This window comes from Vulpes vulpes, chromosome 13 (genome assembly GCF_048418805.1).
Source record: "Vulpes vulpes isolate BD-2025 chromosome 13, VulVul3, whole genome shotgun sequence".
In the NCBI taxonomy this organism is placed as follows: Eukaryota; Metazoa; Chordata; class Mammalia; order Carnivora; family Canidae; genus Vulpes; species Vulpes vulpes.
The window spans coordinates 110,256,333-110,269,044 of NC_132792.1; the positions used below are offsets into that span (position 1 = coordinate 110,256,333).

General features: G+C 35.2%; 1 pseudogene; it reads left to right on the plus strand.

Moving 5' to 3' along the window:
• Window positions 1–4,053: 4,053 nt before the first annotated feature.
• LOC112918782 (microtubule-associated protein RP/EB family member 1 pseudogene) lies at window positions 4,054–4,705 on the plus strand (annotated as a pseudogene).
• The last annotated feature ends 8,007 nt before the right edge of the window (window positions 4,706–12,712 follow it).

The window sequence follows — 12,712 nt, forward strand, 5'->3', positions numbered from 1 at the left end:
AAGTTTCTCGAAGTCCTAAGATGACATTGATGGTCAACCACTCAACTGAATTCACTGAAAGGCAGCAAAAATACTCTTCCATCAGCCTTGAAACTTGCCCATCAGTTTGTGCCTCTTTGGGCCACATCCTTTCCAACATACCTCTGTGCTTCAGAATAAACTTAGGTTCTTGTGTTTTTATTTAGCTCAATAATATATATACACTGATCCTTTAAAAAGGAAGGTGAGGGACACCTGGATGTCTCAGTGGTTGAGCATCAGCCTTTGGCTCAGGCCATGATCCTGGGTCCCAGGATCAAGTCCTTCATCAGGCTCCCCTTCTGCCTGCTTCTCCCTCTGCCTGTGTCTCTGCCTCTCTCTGTGTGTCTCTCATTAATAAATAAATAAAATCTTTAAAAAAATTTAAAAAGGAAGATGAGAAGGAGAAAACAAATGGCATTCTTTTTTTCTTGTATTTTTTTCAAAAAAGGTTTTTATAAAATAAAATGGTCAAAACATATTTTCTGAATAATTAACATATTTCATTCATGAGCTAAAAAGTAGAAATATTAACCATCTTTCTACTAACTTGAATAAAAGCTTTCCATAAAAATTTTGTTTGATCAACAATTTCCCCCAATAATTTGAATTTTTTAAGGCAGAATGTAAACACACAATTAAGATGTTTTATTTCTGTGTTTATACACATGTGTGTTTCTGCACACATACTATCTCTAATATAAAATATCTTGATGATTTGACTCTATTTCTACACTGTAATCATATATTTGAGATAACAGAAACTGGAGTTTCTACAAACTTTTACAGCTTGCTATGAGCTGTCAAATCAACTCAGTGAAACACTGCATTCAATTTACTGCCTGTCATCACAAACTTTAGTAAAGTCATATCGGAGGTCAGGTACATTTTCAGCCTTTGTCTTGACCTCACAGATTTCAAGGTCCTATCAGTGTGATATGAACTTGACTATTTTTTATAAGATGACAGTCAGGGTCTATAATATTTAAGTCCCCAGACCTGCCTGACCAAGTACATGGCAACATTCTCAACTAAGGCTTAGAATATGAGCAAAAAATAACTGGAGTACTTGATTGATATAACTTGTATTATAGACTATACAACATTTGTAATTACCTTCCCTGGGAATATTGGCCTTATGGGAACATGGGGGGCAAAACAAATTGCATATTCAGAAAAGCACACCAATAAATATTCTGGCACACTCAAATATTCTTGGGGCTGGGGATAGGTAGGAGATGATAGAAAACAAACAAATAATATTTTCTTTGCATCTCCTTTTTACTATAGTGATAGGTTTGTTAATATGTACATAGTTATAGGAAGCATCAGTATGCTGCCTTTATTCATTCTCCAATAAGCTCCAGACAATTACAGAAATCCTATTAGCCAAAACGTTTGGGTATAGGAGTTGGTTGGTTAATCTAAAAGCTGATTTTCATTAAATATAAAAAAAACATATATTTAAGAATAATTTTTCTTTGGGCTCATAGATTGGTATCCACTGAGTTTTATTATTTCTTTCTCACACAAACCACATCCATAATGAAGTATCCATATGTTTACATTTTGACTTTGAAAAACTAAATAGCCATATGCTTCCATCTCATTTCTGGCACATTTAAATAAAATGTACAGTGAGTAATCAGGTGACTGTGTAAATTATCATTAATATAATGATGATAATATGTATGTATTGCATCTATGTCTGTTTGTTAGCATTTGAAAAAGGAATGTAATTCGAACTTTGAGAGGAGGGTCTGAGCTTTTCTGGCCGCCATTTTTTTAATTCCAATGTAGTTAACATACAGTGTTATATTAGTGTCAGGTGGATGATACAGTGAGTCAATACTTCCATATAATACTCTCTGCTCATCAAGGTAAATGTACTCTTTTTTTAAAGATCTTATTCATTTATTCATGAGAGACAGAGAGAGGCAGACATAGGCAGAGGAAGAAGCAGGCTCCCTGTGGAGAGCCTGATGTGGGACTTGATTCCAAGACTCTAGGATCACAGCCCAAACCAAAGGCAGACGCTCAACCACTGAGCCATCCAGGTGTCCCAAAGTAAGTGCACTCTGAATTCCCTTCACCTACTTCATTTATGCCTCCACCCACCTCTCCTCTGGTAACCATCAGTTTGTTCCCTATAGTTAAGAGTCCGTTTTTTGGTTTGTCCCTTTTCCCTCCTTTATTTAGCTTCATTCCTTAAATTCCACGAGTGAAATTATTTTTCTTTCTTTAACTGACTTATTCCACTTAGCATTATATTCTCTAGATCCATCCATGTTATTGCAAATAGCAAAACTTCGTTCTTTTTATGGCTGAATAATACATCATTATAAATATATTCCACATCTTGTTTATTCATTCATCTGTCAATGGACCCTTGGGCTGCTTCCATAGTTTGGCTATTGTAAATAATACAATGCAATAAACATGGAATGTATATATTCCTTCAAATTAGTGTTTTCATCATTGGGTAAATACCCAGGAGTGCAACTACTAGATCATACAGTAGTTCTATTTCTAACTTTTTGAGGAACCTCCATACAATTTTCCACATTGGCTACACCAGTTTGGATTCCCACCAAGAGTGCACAAGGGTTCCTTTTTCTTCTCATTCTTGCCAATACTTGTTGTTTCTTGTGTTTTTTATTTTAGCTATTCTGACAGTGTAAGGTAATATCTCATGGTGGATTTGATTTGCTTTTCCCTGATGATGAGTGATGTTGAGCATCTTTTCATGTGTTTGTTGGTCATCTGGATGTCTTCTTTGGAGAAATGTCTGTTTGTGTCTTCGTTCCATTTTTAAAATTGGATTATTCAGGGGTTTTTGGTTTTGAGTTGTATATGTTCTTTATATATTTTGGATATTAACTCTTTCCAGGTATGTCATTTGAAAATATCTTCTCCCATTCAGTAGATTGTCTTTTATTTTTTGTTGGTTGTTTCCTTTGCTGTGCAGAAGCTTTTTTGCTTTGATATAGTCCCAATAATTTATTTTTGCTCTTATATCCTTTGCTTCAGGAAACATATCTAGAAATTGTTGCTATGGCCATTGTCAGAGAAATTACAACTTGTTCCCTCCTATGGGATATTTATGGTTTTAGGTCTCAAATTTCAGTCCTTAATCCATCTTGTGTTTATTTTTGTGTATGGTGTAACAAAGTGGTCCAGTTTCATTGTTTTACATATAGTTGTCCAGTTTTCCCACACCATTTGTTGGAGAGCCTACCTTTTTTCCCATTGTGTATTCTTGCCCCCTTTGTTGAAGATTAATTGACCATATAATTGTGGATTTATTTCTGGGATTTCTATTCTGTTCCATTGATCTACATACCTCTTTTTGTGCAAGCACCATACTGTTTTGATTACTACATCTTTGTAATTTAATTTGCATATGAATTGAACTTATTGTCAATTTCTGAATATGTATTTTAAAATATACTTAAATATTCTAGTGAAATCCATGTGTTTAAAATATTAATTGAATTAGATATCTATATTTATTAATACACCTATAAATCCTTCATAATAAATGTTGATTTGAAAACTCAATTTTATGTAAAATAATTAAGATAATTTTAGGTAAGTAGGCAGTCATTTAATAAGAATAGTAAGAGAATAATTTGCCTTGATAATTTTAGAAAGATCATGACATGTTTTGAATCAAGAAATGACTAAAAAAACTAAATAATAATATAGAACAGAATAACTAAAATCATATTTCATCACAATTCTATTTACACAAATATTTAGTAGACTCACAATCATGACATTTAACAATATGACCATTAAAATGTATATAAAATTAAAGTTATGAGTCAAAAACAAACAGTCTGAGGAATATTTTACATCTTATGGGGGCTGAAAGGCACAATTTTTATCTCACTTCCTCAAAATACCAACAAAGTGAAAAAGCTATAAAAGTCGTCGGGCGGTTTGAACGAGAGGAAGCCGAACTGAAGCTGAGCACAGGCAGTGGACGCGGTCTCGCCGCGAGCTGAAGATGGCAGTGAACGTATATACTCCATGTCTGTCACCTGTGATAACCTAAGTCGACATGACATGCTGGCCTGGATCAATGAGTGTCTGCAGCTGAATCTGACAAAGATCGAACAGTTATGCTCAGGGGCTGCCTATTGTCAGTTTAGGGACATGCTGTTCCCTGGCTCCATTGCCTTGAAGAAAGTGAAATTCCACGCTAACCCAGAGCATTGAATACATCCAGAACTTCCAAACACTACAAGCAGGTGTTAAGACAATAGATGTTGACAAAATAATTCCTGTGGACAAATTAGTAAAAGGAAAGTTTCAGGACAATTTTGAATTTGTTCAGTGGTTCAAGAAGTTTTTTAATGCAAATTATGATGGAAAAGACTATGACCCTGTAGCTGCCAGACAAGGTCAAGAAACTGCAGTGGCCCCGTCCCATGTTGCTCCAGCTCTGAACAAACCAAAGAAACCTCTCAGCTCTAGCAGTGCAGCTCTACAGAGGCCCATTGCAACACATAGAACTACTGGAACTGATAAGGCTGGCCCGGGTGTGGTGGGAAAGAATCCTGGTGTGGGCAACGGAGATGATGAAGCAGCTGAATTGATGCAGCAGGTCAATGTATTGAAAATTACCGTTGAAGATTTGGAGAAAGAAAGATTTCTACTTTGGAAAGCTAAGAAACATTGATTTGATTTGCCAGGAGAATGAAGGGGGAAACAACCCTGTATTGCAGAGGATCGTGGACATTCTCTATGCCACAGATGAAGGCTTTGTGATACCTCATGAAGGGGGCCCACGGGAGGAACAAACAAGAAGAGTATTAACAGCCTGGACCAGCAGAGCAACATCTGAATTCTTCACTCCAAATCATGTGCTTAACTGTAAAATACTCCCTTTTAAAAGAAACTCACTGGTTTCTTTTCATGAACAAACAGTACCTCTTCTTAAAATGCACTTTGCAGAAGTTTCATCCCTTTTCTAATGAGTTTGAGTTAGGAGCTTTTACCGTGTAGCAGAGCAGTATTAACATCTAGGTGGGTCACCTGGGGAACAGAGAAGCTGACTGTGGGGCTCACTGTGTGGACGCTGGTAACACTCACTGCTGGAGAAGGTGCTTTTATGTCGTACACTGAGGTGGAGTCTTCAGTAGAGAAATGTAAAGACTGATTTGAATTTTAAGCTAATGTGAAATCTTGGCAGAGAACGTTTTAATAAATAAATGCCTTGAGAGTTAAAAAAAAAAGCTATAAAAATAAGTAATTTCAAGTCTAATCATTATATACAATATTAAGAAAATTAGGAAAAAATTTGAGGGGTAAAAATAATATACTCCTTCAGAGACATCAGTTGAAAATGAGCAGGCATTTATAATTACTATCTAAAGGCTATTACTACTGAAAAATTATTATTTCTTGTGACAATAATTCAAAACCTTTAAAATTTAGCAATTAAAATGTAATTAAGAAATTATAATAACAATACAATTTTTATACAATTTGAGATCTTTTTTTCTATCCTAGAATGATATTTATATTTGACTTTGGTAAAATTTTGATTTAATACTCAAAATTCTACCATTTGGCTCTTAACCAAAATGTGTATTGACTACACATTGTACAAATAGATATTTCAAACATATCATTATCAAAACAGAATAATTTCCAAAGAAAACTCTCTTAGCTTTACTTGCCAAATATAGCCTGGAATTTGTATACATCTATTTATGTATACATCTATTTAGTGTACAATTACTCTTGCTGAAGTCATCATCACCTTTCCTTTGGACACTTAGAAGACATTCTTAAGTGGGCTCTGCACTTTTCTTCTTGCTTCTTTATAATCTGTTGTCCAGGAGTAATCTTATAAAATCATGTCTTATAGTTCCCCTTAAATCCCTGTAATGGTTTCTTAGCACATTTTTTCAATACAAATTCTTAAGTATAAGAGCCATTTCTTGCCTCCTTCTTTGAGTATTTGAACACTTCTCTCCAACTCATTCTTTTATCTCTTCTAGTCTTTATTCACCTATATCTCACTGAACTTTTCTTGCCTCAGGAACTTTCTCTCTATTCTGCTCAGTACCTGTGACCCACAAATTCTCATAGCTTGGTTCGTCAGTCAGGTCTCAGCTCTAACATCACCTCTTCAGAAAGGCTCATCATTCAATCTAAGTGTTCTGAGTCTTTTTCAGATTACATATTCTTTTGAGATATTGATTAATGATACAAATTCTCCCCTCCCCCGAATGTGCATATTACTAGTCACTCAATTTTTTATACAATTTCAAGGACTTCATGGAGCCTAAGTTATATAGAAATCCTAGAAGTCCAAGTATCCTAGGTTTGGAAGACTAGATCTCTCCATTCCTTAGAACCAATAGTTCATTATTCCCCAGGAGCTATCATTATCAAATAACATTTTTCTTTATTTATATATTGACCTATATAATATTTACTCCCTCTCTTAAGTGAAAGTTTTAAGAAAGGAGGCAGAAGCCTTTTCTTACCTTTGTGATTAACTGAAACCTCAGAACCTGAAACAGTGCCTAAATTTGAGTAGGCATTCAATAAATATCTGTTATATGAAAACACTGAATGAAATCTTTGTAGTTCATGCCAATTGTAGGAGAGAAGGTATGCATGGTAAAGAGGTCTGACCCTTTTGTAGCAAGTGTGCTGATTTTGGTGTGTCTGTTTCAAGAAAATATCTATCTCCCTCTAGAAATCCCACTGGCATCTGCCTCCAGTACTTGAGAACTGAGTCACTATATATCAACTGCCCCATATGTGGAGTGAAGAAATTGGAGATCCAAATACAACATAATAGATTTAAAAAATACTCACAGCAGTATAGCTGAGACCTGACCATTTCCTGGGAACAGATTGGTTTGGAGAAAGAGATTTGCCAAAGAAAAAGATGTCAAAGCCTGTGTGTTAGAAAGATTGGAAGATATCCCAAATGGCTTGGAGGTAGTTTGGAAGTATTTTATTGTAATGGGTTAAAAGTATAGTATTTTGTATCCTAGAGATGTAAGCTTAATTTTCAACCCTGTAATTTACTAGTTGATTGAATAAAATTACCCAAGATCACACATCAAAATATACAGAGTTTTGCTGACTTTTTGATAAAAGTGTTTGACACTTTCCTCCCTGATTACATCTACTATAAAGTATCCCAGACACCAATGTTACTTTTTTTTACTACTTCATATGCTGCTCTACTCATTATGTTCTCATGATTCTTAATCATCCTTCTCCCCAAGTTCCCTTTTTTTTTCCCAATTCTTCTCACCACTACTTCTGTTCTTGATCTACAATTTGGATGTGTTCTCTGTTTATCTAATTTTATTAATAAAACCTTATCTAAATGACCAGTCTGTTCTAAGTTCTATTTCTCTATTGAATAGTTATATGGTTGGAAATTTCCATAGTGCAGGAGTCAATTGGGTTGCCAGTCCAACAATTGTTTGAGTACGGAGAGGTTACCATAGCCGACAAGCCATTCTTGGATCTGGAAACCTTTGTCAGCAGCTTTCTACTTATTATTTTCATTATCCCCCTTGATCACTGAAAAGTTGTTTTCTAGAAAAAAATCATTAATAATTTGACGGATTTTCTTTTTTCTTTTTTTAAAGATTTTATTTATTCATGAGAGACACACAGAGAGAGGCAGAGACATAGGCAAAGGGAGAAGCTGGCTCCTCGTAGGCAGCCCAATGTGGGACTCCACCTAAATTTATAATTCATGATCTCTGTAGGAGTATATGTGTATTTTCTAGGGAGAAGATAATATTGGTTACTGTGTAAAAAAGAAAGGATGTGGAATACTCCATACACAATGGAGTATGCCATAGCCATGAGGAAGGAAGACATCCTCCCATTTCTGACAACATGGATAGACCTTGAGCACATTATAGTAAGAGTTGTAGGCCAGACAGAGAAAGAAAAGTATTGTATGATATCATTAATATCAATATTTTTTAAAATTAAACCATAAAAACCAGAGAGTAAAATGGTGGTTACAAGAGAAATGGCATGAAAAATGGCATAAAAGTAACAGAGTTTAAAGCTTCACCCTGAAAATGAGTAGTAAATAAGCTATAGGGGTCTAATGAACAGTATAATGAATATAGAGAATACTATTGTACTATAATTACAAAATGTGCTAAATATCACTATATCAGCAACCATAATGCAATATATAAATCTATAAAAGTAACATGCCATATACTTTAAATCTACCCAATATTATCAATTTTATTCAGAAAAAAAGGCAAAAAAAGAATAAAGAAAATGTCAGAAGGTATAATAAAAGAACAGTTAGAAATCTCTCAGTTACTTTCAGCTTAATCTACCATATTTGGTAGCTATTCTTTTTAAGGTGCTCTATTGTCTGGTCCACAGAGAGCTAGATAGTCAACATCCTACTTATGGCACTGAGAATATGACCACAAATGCCTGGATGTTCCCATTTTGTGGAGGAATATAGGCTATGAAGTAAAACAAAAGAATGAATAAATACACATTTGACAAGAAAAAGAGTAGCAAGACAGTGCCCAATTAGGGTTAAGTGAGCAGCTACCTTAAAATTTGGAATGGCTTTGAAGGATGACTGAATTACGGTAATCTTTCTTCTTCTGGAACACACCATCTGTTTAAATACAGTCTTGCTTCTTTGTATTAGAAAAGACTGATGTTGTGTCTAATTTTCTCTGTATTTCTTCCTAGGATGATGCACCTTTCTTGATGGGTGAATACAATAAGTTCATCCATTAGTTTCCATCTCTTCCACCTGCCCTCTAATCAGCTTACTCATTGGAATATCAGTCACCTGGTAGCTATTACTCTTCCTACCTCTCTTTTTCTTTCCTCTCCCTTCTCCTTGCCCTTAGTCACATGTGCATCATTTGTCGGAAAGTGTCCATCAGAAATATATCAGAATGGCAAGTTCTTGAGACAGAAGATCACACAAACTGAGTGTGTCCAGGTGGAAGACCAAATATTTGGAAAGGATACCAAGTATTCAATAAACATGGGAGCTGATATGAGAAGAGGAAGTCCAGCCCATATCATCCCAAAAAGTAAAACTAGAAAAAGGAATCAGAAGGTAAGATTTGGGCTTACAGTATTTTTCTAAGAAGCAAAGTTATCCAACAATGAATCATGCTGCCCTGTGCAGAAAGAGATTCCTCATCAAGTAATGTGGTGACATTGAATATGGCATCAGTATAAAAGAGATTAAAATCCTGGGCATTAGTTCTGGTTGCTTTAGATTGTACAGAGTCATTCAATGCTACTCCTCTGATTTAAACAAACAAACAAGCAAACAAACTAAAGCTTCAGTGTAATAATTATGTAGAAAATTTTCCTGACTGTAATAGAAGCTGATTCATTTGCTCTCTCACCCTATCTTCCATCTAGTTCTGATACAAAAACAGTGCTCTTGATTATCAGTGGGCACATGATACAAACTGAAGGAACATAGATAGCACAGTATTGGGGCAGAACTGATTGGTTTAGGTAAGACCAATCAGATTCCTTCTCTGGACTATATACAGGCAATGGGAAGAAAAATGCTTTCTCTATATGGTGGTCACCAAGTCAAATTGTATGATTTGTGTATGCCCAGTATTCATTTCCTGGATCAAATGCAGGAAAGACATGTACAGTGTGGAAATGTGTGACTACAGGTAAAGGCTAAACTGCAAGTTTAAAAATGTAAGAGTCTGCAAAACATTGTTACTTTCCTTTGGATTCCATCAGGGCTCTGGTCAGTTTCATTCCTGTGCTTACTAATTATGCCATACAATAAATGTCCCCCGAAAAGCTAGTCTAACCTAAGGATCAAAGCCAGTCTTATCAAGCTTTATATATACTAGGCATATCAGGCTATCAATACTTGGAATCATAGTCTGTTTTATGTACTATTAGTTCTAGGACTTATTCTAGAGGATTTAAAAGAAAAATATCATATTGCAAATATATTTTGTATCCATTCTAGCCTATGCAATTTTAGGGCTCAAATAAAGGCACAAAAAATACTTCATATGTGTGTATCAATCATTTGGGTGTGATTAGAACTCTAAAGTAGTTCATTTGAGATATTTTTTACTGATATGCCCCTAATGGGAAAAGGGAGTAAATTCAAACCCTGAGAGTCAGGGGCTTACCCATTAATACAATATTTCTTTAAATTCCTGTCTTCTACCTTTTCTTAGTAATCAAATTTTGCACTGAAATCCATGATAAATATTTTTTTTATTTTAACGTTAAGTATAGAGTTTCAAAATTTTAACCTATTTTCCCAAAAACCTGTCAGTAAAATATAATACATTGGGAAGATACACTATTTATAGCACAGAGTTGCATTTCCTTTAGGCACACGATGTTATAGCCCTAAGAGTAAGTACAATTTTGTTTGAGGAAAGTTGGTCATCAAAAACCTGTTGGTACAACAAAAAGCATGCATTGCTCTCCAATGAGAGTTCTGGGAAAGAAATGAATATTAAGATTTAACTCAGATTTCCAATTGTCCTGCATGTTACCAAACCAAGCTTATTTTGTTAGTCCTAAATCCAAAATATGGTCCTACATTTATTAGAAAGGATCATACAAATTGCCTTATGTATAAAAGATTAAAATATTCAGACTTTCTGATTGATTAAAGGAATTGGTGAAGCATTTCTGATAACTTGCTTATTATATTTAAAATGTGGTGTTGGCTATCTAGAAAACTGTAATTGTCATTCTTTAATAAGATTGCTTAATCTACTTGTTACAAATAACAAATTAGTTTCTAAAAACAACAACAATAACAACAACTTAATTATACCAAAACTACAGATTCTAACTTTGCAAGTTTATTTTGGAGTCTGCTTGACCTGCTTTGAGAAGCAAATTGCCATGGGAACTGGAGAGAACAAGCATGAAAGTGGTTGCTTTTACCAAGTGGTACCATGGGAGGAATCAGATTGAAATTTAAAATGTGATATAAATTATTCACCATGATGTTAACATTTTAAACAGAGTCTTTTCACATCTCTTATCCCACTGGGATCCACAATGATCCTCTGAGGTAGATAAGACTAGTATCATTATCCCCACTCTACAGATGAGGATATTTATGTCCTTGAAAGTTGAATGAGTTGCCCAAGGTCAGGCAATATTTAATTTAGAAATAGATCCTGGAGCTTTCGCTTTCTTTTTGGGTTTTCTTTATTCACATTTCCCCCCCTGCCTGCTATTCAGAAAAGAGGCATTGTGCTTACTAATATTCTAGAACTGAGAGGGAAGAGTACATTTTGATATCACAGAATAACCAAACTGGCAGTACCATTAATCTTGGCACATATATTGATCTTTTCTGTTAAACAGACACACACACACAAACCCATAAAACATGCATCACACTTTACAGTGGGTACATAAGTATGTGTATTTCCCAACACATTTCTCAAATATAGTGGAAGACCTGATTTTTAGTATAACATCTTAGGACGGATCTTTCATTACCATTTTCCCTCTTTTACCATTTGAACCATCAGCAATACCTTCTGGCTTTACCTTTATATATCCAGATTTTTTTTTAAAGATTTTATTTATTTATTCATGAGAGACACAGAGAGAAGGTAGAGACATAGGCAGGCTCCTTTTGGGAGCCTGATGTGGAACTCGATCCCAGAACTCTGGAATCATGCCCTGGGTCAAAGGCAGACCCTCAACTGCTGAGCCACCCAGGCAGCCCTATATATCCTGAATTTAAAATTTCTACCTAGAAGGGGAGGAGGGCGGGTGTTGGAGGGGAATGGGTGACGGGCACTGAGGTGGACACTTGACGGGATGAGCACTGGGTGTTTTTCTGTATGTTGGTAAATTGAACACCAATAAAAATTAATTAAAAAAAATAAATAAAATAAAATTTCTACCTACAATACCTTGACCCAAGTTACCTTCATCTCCCACCTGGATTGCTGCATATCACCTAATGGCAAGGGCAATAAGTGGCAAAAACTGGACGACCTATAAGCAGGGCTACCCAAGAACCCTAGAAATTCTTCACCTCTAGAATGTAATATGCTGCTATGTCAGTGCTGCTGTATTTTGAGGTTTCGTCATTACTGCAGCTTAGTCTATATTAGTTAATGCCCTACAGGCAATACAGTCTTACTCCTGCCTACAGCTCTGACTTTGTCTCCATATCCCCTTCACCCTGTACCCTGAGCTAGGCTATACTCTCTATGCCTTGAGCAGCCCATGTAATTTTTCCACCTGTTTTCTTTTCCACCTGAATGTTCTTCCCCTATATCCTCACTTGGTTTCATCCTTAATTTATTTGGCTTTTCAATAAATCTTAATTTATTGAGAACTTCCTTTGTTCAAATATCACCTTTATAAAGAGTCTTTCCATGACTGTTTGGTCTAAAATAATCCCATCTATTTTTCATCAAGAACTTGCCACATTTCAAATTATTGCATATCTTTATATTATTTGCTCCATTAAAAAGAAAAAAAAGATCTTAGGTAAGCAAAGACTTTTTTCCTGTTCATGCTTATATTGCTCATTTAGCTCACAGAAGTTCCTTTCACTTCACTTTTGACTCTAGGTTATTGAGCAGGGTTATGCTCAGCCTGCTATGGGTTAGAGATTTAAAAGATAAAAAATCATGTAGAACTGATACCCATCTTGGGAGCTGCA